Below are 13,180 nucleotides of genomic sequence, written 5' to 3'. Positions count from 1 at the left end.
ATAATCACCATTGTAGGTGAGTAGTGAACTTCAAGAAACTTGATAAATGCAGAATTTAAAACTCTTGTTCTAGCACAATCAGAAATTTGGAAGTGATTTCTGAAATGTTAGAATGATAAGATATGTGCAAAGTTGTTTAATTAAAGTGAAATTCGATGAAAATTACAAGATATGAACTTGGTAATGCTTGTAGGAAAATCTGACCCGTTAGGTGTTTGTTGAAATGCCTAAGTGAGGATTTAAATGTAAAAATTTGGATAAAAACGCAGATTTGATAATGGTCCATAATGATGTGATTGTGGTCATAAAAAGAGTTCTAAACATGTTGTAAACTGAAATTTTTAGGCAAAGAGTCCGGATCGTCAAGCGGACAAGCCGAAAGGAATCCACGGGGAAAGAGTGTGCTCTAAAGGTACGAAACTATTGCTTCGTCACATCAAGGTTAACTATCGTTCTTATGTTATAGTGAAAAGCATGGTAAATAGGATAGAACATTGTGTCACGAAAGTGATTGTGCTTCTTAAACAAGTAAACGGGCCAAAACAAGTGAAAAGCATGAAATCTTGCATATCCTTAATGGTGTGTAAATTTAGCACCCAAACGGGTCAAACAAGTTTTGGTAATAAGCACGAAACAAGACACAATTACATAATGCATGATTTACATGACGTGGAAGCCGTGTAGCTAACACCATAAGCAAATTAAGAAACTTTGCTCTTAAGATAGGAGTTAAAGTTTAGATATTTGATGCATGACAATAGCACAAACGACTAACTAAATGCCTTGTAATTTAGTTTGTAAGCTAATCCGTAGACATGCCCTCATGAGAATAGTTGAGTATTATCATAAGTAAAATACAAGTATGGAGAAATTAGCCCAGTCGCTTAACAATTAATGTGAGATTAAGCTGTCTGACGCTCGAAAATAACCAGCAACACTGTATTTGAAACAAGGGGGTTTTTGTGCAGGTACGGTGGTACCGTAATTTACGGTGGCCAGTATACTGTTACGGTGGGAACCTACTGATTTACGGTAGGTTCCAAATTGTCCAGAAGCCACCGTAATTTACGGTGACACCGTAAATTACGGTGGAGCCTAGCTTGATGTGATTTCTATTTTAACCTCTCGAATAACGTGTTCGAATTTGGTTGAATACGTGAAATTTTAGAACCATAATGCTAATGCTTGTTTAAAACATTTAGTTTCAGGTACGCAAGAAAAAGGATGATGATCAAGCAATCGAGTCGAACCGAACACACATATTATAACGCTTCCGCACTTGATATTTTGTTTTGTAACTATGTAAACACTCGTAGTTTTACCTTGAACATCGTTTAGTAGGTTAAACATGTGAATGTTGTAACTAGTTGGTTCTCAAATCTTGAAAGTTTTTGTAAAGTCTACTTTTGGCATAAATTGTAAGTCTTACATGTTGTTAAATCTGATATTATAAACTGGGTGTAACAAGTTGGTAATCAGAGCTTAAGGTTGCCAATAAGTGTTCGGTTCAAGCTTGATCAACATTCGGTAAGAGTAATTGCTTAAGTAAAATTTAAAGAGTATAGAAATAATTCACGAACAAATATGCATGGAAAAGAGTGTGTAAACACACTCAAACACAAGAAAAGCATGAAACAAGAACGATAGAATCAAGAGTGTGTAAACACACTCAAACACAAGAAAAGCATGAAACAAGAACGATAGAATCAAGAGTGTGTAAACACACTCAAACACAAGAAAGGCATGAAACAAGAATGATTGAGTCAAGTCACGAACTTGATTAAATCAAAACAAGTAAAACATGTGTTACAAATGAAATGTTTAACAATGTATGTAAGCATTTCAGTATTAAAGATGGCGGATGGAGGTGATGATGATGCGGTGCCAAGAGTCACCGAACAAATGAGGATAGTGATTGCCGAAGAGGTTGGAAAGGCGATCGAAAACAGTTTTTCAAACTTCATTGATAAAATTCAAAACACGGTTTTATCAGTAATAGAAGAGAGAATCAAGAAGCTAGAAGATAATTCGAATCTAGCAAAGGAAAAATCTGGGGAACGAAAGCCTTGTTCATACAAGGAATTCATAGCTTGTAAACCACCTATATATAATGGGGAGGTTGATCCAATCGTGTGTCAACGATGGATAGGCGATATCGAGGGAGTATTCGAGAGAACTCATTGCGATGAGAATGACTACGTAGCTTATGGTACGGGTCAATTAAGAGGTCAAGCGAAAGACTGGTGGGATAATAAAAAGAAGGAGATTGGAAGCGAAGCGGCTAAGGCCATGACATGGGAGGAGTTTAAGACGCCGTTTCTTAAACACCATAGTCCCAAAGCGGTTATAAACAAGATCAAGGAAGAGTTCATGCAACTCAGACACAAAGGTGAATCCATAGACAAGATCACGGGGATGTTTATGGATAAGATGAAGTTTTGTGACGATCTGATAACGAATGAAGAGCAAAAGGTTTATTACTACCATAACATGCTAAGCGCAGAGTATAGGGAGTTCATAACCCCTTCAAAGTACGAGACCCTTACCGAGATTGTCAATGCCGCTCGGGAAAGGGAGATCGAGCTGAAAAAGAGTATAGAACGGGGTGAACGAAGGGCACAAGACGTAAATCCGAGCCCTACCAAGAAAGCAAGAACGAATGAAACAGTGAAGAAATCAGATACAAAGGGCGGTACACCAAGTTGCAAAATTTGTGGCAAGAATCATAAGGGTGAATGTCGCTTCAAAGATAAGCCCTGTCCCATATGTCGAAAAACGGGACATATGGCTATATCATGCCCGGAGAAAGTGACCGTTTGTTACAACTGTTACCGAATGGGTCACAAAAGATCGGAGTGCCCGGAACTGGTGGGAAAGAAAGAAGGGCAAGACTCGAAAGGTGAAGCCTCAAAAGCCAAAGCAAGATCTTTCCAACTGACCGCTGCTGAAGCAAAGGTCGAACCTGACGTGGTCTCAGGTATATTTATTGTAAACTCAATTCCCGCACGTGTGTTATTTGATACTGGTGCGAATAAATCCTTTGTTTCATATGGGTTTATTCGGCACCCTTCATTTGTTCTAACAAAATTACCTATGCCCTTAGAAGTAGAGATAGGTAATAACAAAAGCTTTATTGTTTGCGATGTATGTGAAAATTGTACGATGAACATTGATGACGAGGAATACACAATAGACTTGATTCCGATGTCGATGGGAGAATTTCAAGTGGTAGTGGGAATGGATTGGCTATCCCGTTACCATGCGAAAGTGGTTTGTTTCCGAAAGGAAATAAAACTAACGTCACCTAGCGGAAAACAAGTTACGATATATGGAGAAAAGGGAGGTAACCCGGTGATATGCACAATGCTAGAAGCTCATAAACTCATGAAACATGGATGCAAGGCCTATATGGTATATGCAAGCGAAACGGAAAAAGAACCCCTCAAAATTGAGAATGTACCGGTCGTGCAAGATTATGAAGACGTGTTCCCGGAAGAGCTACCGGGGATACCACCAGAACGGGAGGTAGAGTTCGGAATCGAGTTGATTCCGGGCGCGAAACCCGTGGCCAAGGCGCCATACCGACTTGCACCGTCGGAGTTACAAGAATTGATGTCTCAAATTCAGGAATTTCTTGACAAGGGGTTTATCCGACCGAGTGTGTCTCCGTGGGGCGCACCAGTCTTATTCGTGAAAAAGAAGGATGGCAGTATGCGCATGTGTATCGATTACCGAGAGTTAAACAAACTCATGGTGAAGAATCGATACCCACTTCCAAGAATTGATGATTTATTTGACCAATTACAAGGAGCAAGTTGGTTCTCCAAAATTGATCTCCGATCTGGTTATCACCAATTGAAAGTCAAGGAGGAAGACGTACTGAAGGCGGCCTTTCGTACACGGTACGGGCATTATGAGTTCCTTGTAATGCCCTTTGGATTGACAAATGCACCCGCGGCTTTCATGGACCTCATGAACCGGGTTTGCAAACCCATGCTAGATAAGTCGGTGACGTATTTATCGATGACATTTTGATATATTCGAAGAATGAAGCTGAGCATGTGTGTCATTTGCGGGAAGTATTAGACACCCTCAGACGAGAAAAGCTATATGCAAAATTTTCTAAGTTCGTTTTCCGGCTAAGAGAGGCGCAATTTCTTGGACATATCATTAGTACCGATGGAGTACTAGTGGATCCGTCCAAGGTGGAAGCGGTGTCAAAATGGAACCCTCCAAGAAACCCCTCAGAAATCCGAAGCTTTTTAGGGCTTGCAGGGTATTATCGGAAATTCATACAAGATTTCTCCAAAATTGCCTTGCCATTGACCAAATTGACTCGCAAGGAGGAAAAGTTTGTATGGGGCGTTAAGCAAGAGGAAGCTTTCCAAACGCTCAAAGAAAGGTTGACCCACGCTCCGGTATTGACATTACCGGAAGGGACTGACGACATGGAAGTTTACTCGGATGCTTCCTATTTAGGGCTCGGGTGTGTTTTGATGCAACGAGGTAAGGTCATCGCCTATGCCTCGAGGCAATTGAAGGTTCACGAAAAGAAATACCCGGTTCACGACTTGGAATTGGCGGCGGTGGTGTTTGCCTTAAAGATATGGAGGCATTATTTGTACAGGGTAAAATTTACAATTTTCACCGACCATAAAAGCTTGAAATATTTCTTCGATCAGAAGGAATTAAACATGAGACAAAGGCGGTGGTTGGAAACAGTCAAAGATTTCGATTGTGAAATACATTACCACCCTGGGAAGGCCAATGTAGTGGCCGATGCGCTGAGTCGCAGAGCAGACTATACCCCGATACGGGTACGATCAATGCAACTTGTTGTGACTTCAAGCTTACTAGAGCGAATTCGAGAAGCACGGGAGGAAGCTGTAAAGGCGGAAAACTGGAAAAAGGAAAGAATTATCGGCCAAGTTAAAGACCTTGAGATAGGCAGTCACGGCCTAAAGACTCGTTTTAATAGAATCTGGGTCCCTAACACATGTGAGGTTAAGAAGCTTCTACTTGATGAAGCTCATAAATCCCGTTATTCCATTCATCCGGGAGCGACCAAGATGTATAATGACTTGAAGCAAAACTATTGGTGGCCCGGAATGAAGCGGGACACCGTGAAATACGTGGAAAAGTGTTTGACTTGCCTACAAGTTAAGGCGGAACACCAAAAGCCATATGGTAAACTTCAACCGTTAGAAATCCCGGTTTGGAAATGGGAACAAATTACGATGGACCTATTGACCAAACTGCCTAAAACAAGCCGTGGTTTTGATGCTATATGGGTAGTCGTGGATAGGTTAACTAAAAGTGCTCACTTCATTCTGATTCGTGAGACTTATACGTCTGAGAAAATGTCAGAAGTATACACCAATGAAATCATAGCAAGGCATGGGGTACCGATATCCATTGTGTCAGACAGAGATACTCGGTTTACTTCGAAATTCTGGCGTGAATTCCAAGAACAAATGGGAACTAAATTGTTCCTTAGCACTGCTTACCATCCACAAACGGATGGGCAGAGCGAAAGAACAATACAAACGTTGGGAGATATGTTGCGGGCTTGCATTATTGACTTTGGAGGTAGTTGGGATGTCCATTTACCCTTGGTCGAATTTGCATATAACAATAGCTATCACGCGAGTATTAAAATGGCCCCGTATGAGCTATTATATGGCAGAAAATGTCGGACCCCGGTATGTTGGGGAGAAGTGGGTCCGCGGGGGCTAGCACCTGCCGATGTAATCCGAACTACAAATGCGAAAATCGTTATAGTTCGGGCACACTTGAAAGCGGCTCAAGACCGGCAAAAGGCATATGCAGATAAAAGAAATAGGCCAATTGAATTTCAGGTTGGCGATATGGTTATGCTAAAAGTTTCCCCATGGAAGGGTATTATTAGATTCAGAAAAAGGGGAAAATTAAGCCCAAGATTTATTGGGCCATTTAGAGTCACTGAACGGGTTGGTAAAGTAGCATATCGTCTTGAATTACCCGAAGAGTTGAGTGGGATACATAACACATTCCACGTGTCACATCTTCGAAAATGTTTGGCCGATGAGACCGCTCATATCCACTACGATGATATCGAAGTGCATAACAGCCTCAACTATGCGGTAAGACCTATTGAGATTTTAGATCGTAAGGTGAAAATCCTAAGGAACAAAGAGATCAACCAAGTGAGGGTCAAATGGGAACACAAGAAAGGGGCGGATACCACATGGGAATCCGAAGAGGAGATGCAACGGCTATACCCTTTTTTATTCGGTACGTAATTCGGTTTCGGGGACGAAACCATTTTTAAGGGGGGTGGACTTGTAACACCCCGAAAATAAAAACCCTTACCTTGAAATTTTAAAGAATTAATAAACAAGAAATTACTAACTAGGAACATAACCTAGTTAAGTTCAAGTCTTGAAATAATGCATGATATGCCTAAAACACATTAACTTAAGAACAAAACAAAGTTGGGGGACTAAACTTGACAAATTAGAAAATTTGGTTACTAATAGTAACAAAACCAAACCAAACACACCAAAATTGGTGTGTCTGGTCGATCAAGAGAAGAGGGGCGACAAGGGGGTTCTTCAAACCCTAGCTTCATACCAAAATCCTTTAAATTGAAGCCCCAAATCTGTCTCAAATCAAGTTCTAAACACAAATTAATCATCACCTCGCTGTAGGGATTAAAGGTATGTAAAATCTTGATATTTTGTCCATCTTGAATTCTAGGTTAAGTGTGAAAAGCAAGAAATTCAACTTGATTGTTGATGCATGGCTGCAATTAGAAGGGTTATGAGGTTTAGGACCAAACCCTAGATGATTTCTTGACACAACCTTGTATGATACTTGTAGGGTTACATAATCACCATTGTAGGTGAGTAGTGAACTTCAAGAAACTTGATAAATGCAGAATTTAAAACTCTTGTTCTAGCACAATCAGAAATTTGGAAGTGATTTCTGAAATGTTAGAATGATAAGATATGTGCAAAGTTGTTTAATTAAAGTGAAATTCGATGAAAATTAAAAGATATGAACTTGGTAATGCTTGTAGGAAAATCTGACCCGTTAGGTGTTTGTTGAAATGCCTAAGTGAGGATTTAAATGTAAAAATTTGGATAAAAACGCAGATTTGATAATGGTCCATAATGATGTGATTGTGGTCATAAAAAGAGTTCTAAACATGTCGTAAACTGAAATTTTTAGGCAAAGAGTCCGGATCGTCAAGCGGACAAGCCGAAAGGAATCCACGGGGAAAGAGTGTGCTCTAAAGGTACGAAACTATTGCTTCGTCACATCAAGGTTAACTATCGTTCTTATGTTATAGTGAAAAGCATGGTAAATAGGATAGAACATTGTGTCACGAAAGTGATTGTGCTTCTTAAACAAGTAAACGGGCCAAAACAAATGAAAAGCATGAAATCTTGCATATCCTTAATGGTGTGTAAATTTAGCACCCAAACGGATCAAACAAGTTTTGGTAATAAGCACGAAACAAGACACAATTACATAATGCATGATTTACATGACGTGGAAGCCGTGTAGCTAACACCATAAGCAAATTAAGAAACTTTGCTCTTAAGATAGGAGTTAAAGTTTAGATATTTGATGCATGACAATAGCACAAACGACTAACTAAATGCCTTGTAATTTAGTTTGTAAGCTAATCCGAAGACATGCCCTCATGAGAATAGTTGAGTATTATCATAAGTAAAATACAAGTATGGAGAAATTAGCCCAGTCGCTTAACAATTAATGTGAGATTAAGCTGTTTGACGCTCGAAAATAACCAGCAACACTGTATTTGAAACAAGGGGGTTTTTGTGCAGGGCACACCGTAAATTACGGTGGTACCGTAATTTACAGTGGCCAGTATACTGTTATGGTGGGAACCTATTGATTTATGGTAGGTTCCAAATTGTCCAGAAGCCACCGTAATTTACGGTGACACCGTAAATTACGGTGGAGCCCAGCTTGATGTGATTTCTATTTTAACCTCTCGAATAACGTGTTCGAATTTGGTTGAATACGTGAAATTTTAGAACCATAATGCTAATGCTTGTTTAAAACATTTAGTTTCAGGTACCCAAGAAAAAGGATGATGATCAAGCAATCGAGTCGAACCGAACACACATATTATAACGCTTCCGCACTTGATATTTTGTTTTGTAACTATGTAAACACTCGTAGTTTTACCTTGAACATCGTTTAGTAGGTTAAACATGTGAATGTTGTAACTAGTTGGTTCTCAAATCTTGAAAGTTTTTGTAAAGTCTACTTTTGGCATAAATTGTAAGTCTTACATGTTGTTAAATCTGATATTATAAACTGGGTGTAACAATATACTTATTGATCCGGGATCGACACATAATTTTCTTAAAGAACGGCTGGCCAAGAAACTGGGGTGTGAGGTTGCATCGATAGCACCAGTGACCGTAGGGGTGGCGGATGGAAAAAAATCTAACTAGTACGCAGGTGTGTAAGGAATTCCAGTGGAACATGCAAGGAAACTGGTTCACAACCGATGTACTTTTATTGCTGCTTGAAAGTTATGACATGATTCTAGGGGTGCAGTGGTTGCTTCCGTTAAACGACATCCTATGGAATTTCCAAAAAATGACGATGAAGTTCGAACTAGCGGGTAAAGGTTATGAGTTAAAAGGACTACAAAATAATTTGTTTGCGGTGTGTTCTCTGGAGAAGGTGGGTAAACATGCACGAGCCGGGGATTTACAATTGTTTAGTTTACACTTGACCAATGACGAACAGGGGGATAATTACCACTCTCGTGTGGTGAACGTTCTGGGTGGACATGAGGGAACCGAGAGATGGAAGGAGTTAGTGGCTCGGTTTGCATCCGTTTTCCAAGTGCCCACGGGGTTACCGCCCACTCGACCGTTTGATCACAGAATAGTTCTAAAGGAGGGCACCACTCCTATTAGTGTTCGGCCGTATCGGTACCCGGCGGTACAGAAGGATATCATTGAAAAAACCACTCGGGAACTGTTGGATTCGGGAATAATTCAGAATAGTCAAAGTTCATTTGCAGCCCCGGTAGTCCTCGTCAAAAAGAAAGACGGCCAATGGCGAATGTGTATGGATTATAGGCATCTCAACGAAGCAACGATAAAAGATAAGTTCCCTATTCCGCTTATTGATGAACTGTTAGATGAGTTAGCGGGAGCCTCTTTTTTCTCAAAGTTGGATTTACGGTCCGGGTACCACCAAGTTAGAATGGCAGTCGAAGATGTTCCGAAAACGGCATTTCGTACACATGAGGGCCACTATGAGTTCCTTGTCATGCCTTTCGGCTTGACAAATGCTCCGGCGACGTTTCAGGCTCTTATGAACCACATCTTTAAACCCATGCTTTGGAAAGGAGTGTTGGTTTTTTTTTACGACATCCTCGTCTATAGCCGTAATGAGGAGGATCATAGGCAACATTTGGAACAAGTCCTCTCCATAATGCAAGCTAATAAACTGTTCGCTAAAGAATCGAAGTGTGTATTCGGAGGTCGACCCATTGAATATTTGGGTCATATTATTGCGAAGGAAGGGGTGAGTACGGACCCGAAAAAAATTGAAGCGGTGCAACAATGGCCAACTCCAAAAACAGTCAAACAACTTAGAGGATTTTTGGGCCTAGCCGGCTACTACCGGCGATTCATACGTTCGTTTGGAATGATTGCAAGGCCACTCACTGATCTATTTAAAAAGGATGCATTCAAGTGGGGAGAGGAAGCGCAATATGCTTTTGACAGCCTGAAGAGTGCACTCGTGTCGGCACCGGTGTTAACTTTACCCGATCCTACCAAACAATTTGTAATTGAAACTGATGCTTCGGCAGGAGGAATAGGGGCGATATTGATGCAAGAACGACACCCAGTCTCTTTTTTATCACGGGCTTAATCGGCAAGGCAGAACGCGCTCTCGGTTTACGAAAAGGAGTTATTGGCTATCATGTTGGCAGTGAAACAGTGGCATTATTACCTTATTACCGGGCCGTTTGTCATTCGTACGGATCAGAAAAGTCTCAAGCACTTACTCACTCAAAAGGTAACCACCCCTTTACAACATAAATGGCTAGCGAAACTTATGGGTTACGATTACTCTATTGAGTATAAAAAAGGTCGGGAAAACGTGGTGGCCGATGCGTTGTCACGGGTGCAAGGGTCAGAATTGTTCGTGACAGCCGTCTCACAATTGGAGCCGTTATTGTTGAACAGAATAATTGAAAGTCAAAAAAATGACATTGATATGCAACAGTTGATAAGCAAGGTCGAAGCGGGCGACAGTCATGCGAAGTACAAATGGAATGGTCAATGGTTGTCACGCGGGAACCGTATGGTGGTTGGTAACGATGGCACCCTACGTGAGGAAATGGTAAAACTATGCCATGAACCACCAGTAGGGGGCATTCGGGGGTGCGAGCGACTGTGCAACAGGTCAAAGGGCTGTTTTTTTGGAAGGGTATAAACAAGGTGGTGCGACGGGTTGTGCGAAGTTGTGATGTATGCATGCGAGCTAAAGGTGAAAATGTGGCATCACCGGGACTGATGCAACTGTTACCGATACCGGATATGATTTTTTCGGATATTTCGATGGATTTTATAGGTGGACTGCCGAGGGTTAAGGGTAAAGACACTGTTTTTGTCGTAGTGGATCGTCTCACGAAATATGGCCACTTTATGTTATTGGGTCACCCCTACTCGGCTAAGGAGGTGGCACAGGTTTTCTTTGACAATGTGTATAAGTTGCACGGGTGCCCAAGCTCTGTCGTTTCTGACCGAGATCCAATCTTCTTGAGTTCTTTTTGGACTGAGTTTTTGCAGTTGCAGGGTATCGAGGCAAAGTTGTCAACAGCCTACCACCCTCAAATGGACGGCCAGACCGAGGTGGTTAACCGGTGTCTAGAAGGGTATTTACGGTGCATGGTGATGGAGCGTCCGCATACGTGGGTCAAGTGGGTCTCGACGGCTGAATGGTGGTACAATACTTCGTTTCACTCATCCTTGGGCCGTACTCCATTCGAAGCCTTGTACGGGTATCAACCGCCGTTGCATATACCTTACATTCCGAGGGATGTGGTGGATAATGAAGTCGACGAGGTGATGCGGGATCGTGAGGCAGCCATCGGGGTACTTAGACAGTCATTGTTGAAGGCACAAAACCGTATGAAACAGCAAGCCGGTAAAAGAAGGTCAGAAAGGGAGTTCGAACCGGGTCAGTGGGTATACCTCAAGTTGCAGCCGTACATGCAGAATTCATTGAGAGTACACAAGCACTCGAAGCTCACGCCAAAGTACTTTGGGCCGTTCTTGATCACAGCAAAGTTGGGAATGGTTGCTTATCGGCTCGACTTACCGGAAGAAGCCCATATCCACCCGGTCTTTCATGTGTCGCTGCTTAAAGGACCGTGTGGACCGCCAAAGAAGATCATACCCTTGCCTAGTGAAGCTCGGTTTAATTTGCAACCGGTGGCCGTGTTGGACAAGAAGATGGTTAAAAGAGGTAATCGGGCGACTATGAAAGTTTTGGTGCAATGGAAGGATCAAACAACTCAAGACGCTACGTGGGAGTTTTTGGATGAATTGAAGCTGCGTTTCCGGATTTCAACGACCTCACTTTTGAGGACAAAAGTGACTAAGGAGGGAGTCTTGATACGATTCAAGTTTTAAGTTTATGTTTTAATTTTAGTTTGCTTGTAACAAGGACCATTATGGCCTTTTTATGTTTTTGTGGGTTTGTTTTGGAACTTTGGTTTGGATCATGTTTATTATTGTGAATGAATCTCTGGAAACAACCATCCAGAAATTTACGTATCTTTCTCGTCCTCCTCTAGCTTTCTGCCGTAACCTATCACTTCGGGCGATGCCGAGAATGTTTTCGGATCATTGCCCTCTTGTTTTGACTTGCGCGGAAAAATATTTTGGACCAAAGCCATTTAGATTTTCAACTCTTGGTTGGAAAGAAAGGATTTCGATGAGGTGGTGATTAAGGCGATTGCTAATTTTAACGGGGTTGGGGATCCTGACGAGATGTTATCTCAAAAATTAAAGAATATTAGGGAGGATTTAAGAGTCTGGAAAAAAAAGGTCTTGTCTAAAGAAGGGGAAAAGGAGTTATTACTTAAGGAAGAGCTAGATTGCTTGGAAAAGGATTCAGAAGGCAGAGAGTTAACCGAAGAGGAGGAATGGACCAGAGTGGAATGCCTTAAAGATCTAAAGGAGCTCGAAGGATACAAATTGAAAGATATCAAACAAAGAGCTAGAGCTAGGTGGGATTTGGATGGAGACGAGAATACAAAATTCTTTCATGGATACATTAATAGTAGAAGAGCATACAATAATATTCCGGGCCTTATGATGACAATGAATGGAACACTAAACCTTCAATGATAAAAGAAGAGATTATGGGTTTTTTCAAAAGGGCTTTTGAGGAAAAGATTAAAGATAGACCTAAACTCATTTGCCAGAACGTTAGATGTCTTTCGAAAGTGGACGTGGCTTCTTTGACGGTCCCCTTCAGCAAAGAGGAGATTAAATGTGCAGTGTTCGAGTGTGGTTCAGACAAAGCTCCAGGGCCGGATGGTTTTAACTTTAAATTCATAAAAAGGTATTGGGATGTTTTTGAAATCGATTTCTATAACTTGTTAGTTTCTTTTTACAGCAAAGGTACTATAGGAGCTGGATGCAGTTCGTCGTTCATAACTCTCATTCCGAAAAACAAAGACCCGGTGAGTCTGAAAGAATATAGACCTATTAATTTGATTGGGATGATAAGTAAAACGATTTCTAAGATTTTGGCTAATCGCCTCAAAATGGTGATTGGGTCTATTATTTCGGAAAATCAAACGGCTTTTCTGAAGGGGAGGTACATTCTGGACAACCCGCTTATGTTGAATGAAATCTTGGCTTGGGTTAAAAAATATAATAGAAAGGTTTTTCTTTTAAAAATTGATTTCGAAAAGGCTTACGATAACGTCAGTTGGAGTTTTCTCCTGGATTTCATGGGGCAAATGGGTTTTCCAGAATTATGGTGTAAATGAATCAAAGGGGTCCTAGCTTCGGCCAGATCCTCGGTTCTTGTAAATGGGTCCCCCACCTTTGAATTCAACTGTTCCAAAGGAGTCAGACAAGGCGACCCTCTGTCCCCGTTTTTGTTCCTGCTGGTG

General features: G+C 41.3%; 1 long non-coding RNA gene across 2 annotated transcripts; it reads left to right on the top strand.

The window, feature by feature from the left end:
* Window positions 1-340: 340 nt before the first annotated feature.
* On the top strand, window positions 341-8,320 carry LOC110917862. Of its 2 annotated transcripts, none has more exons than XR_004884803.1 (3): window positions 341-412; window positions 7,213-7,279; window positions 8,083-8,320. It is a non-coding gene; the product is annotated as an uncharacterized LOC110917862 (long non-coding RNA). The 2 variants fall into 2 exon arrangements; XR_002580905.2 differs by lacking the exon at window positions 341-412 and adding an exon at window positions 6,546-6,698.
* Window positions 8,321-13,180: the final 4,860 nt, after the last annotated feature.

This window comes from Helianthus annuus, chromosome 16 (genome assembly GCF_002127325.2).
Source record: "Helianthus annuus cultivar XRQ/B chromosome 16, HanXRQr2.0-SUNRISE, whole genome shotgun sequence".
Taxonomy (NCBI): Eukaryota; Viridiplantae; Streptophyta; class Magnoliopsida; order Asterales; family Asteraceae; genus Helianthus; species Helianthus annuus.
The sequence above is the reverse complement of the archived record's forward strand: the minus strand, read 5'-3'. Positions and strand labels throughout refer to the sequence as shown.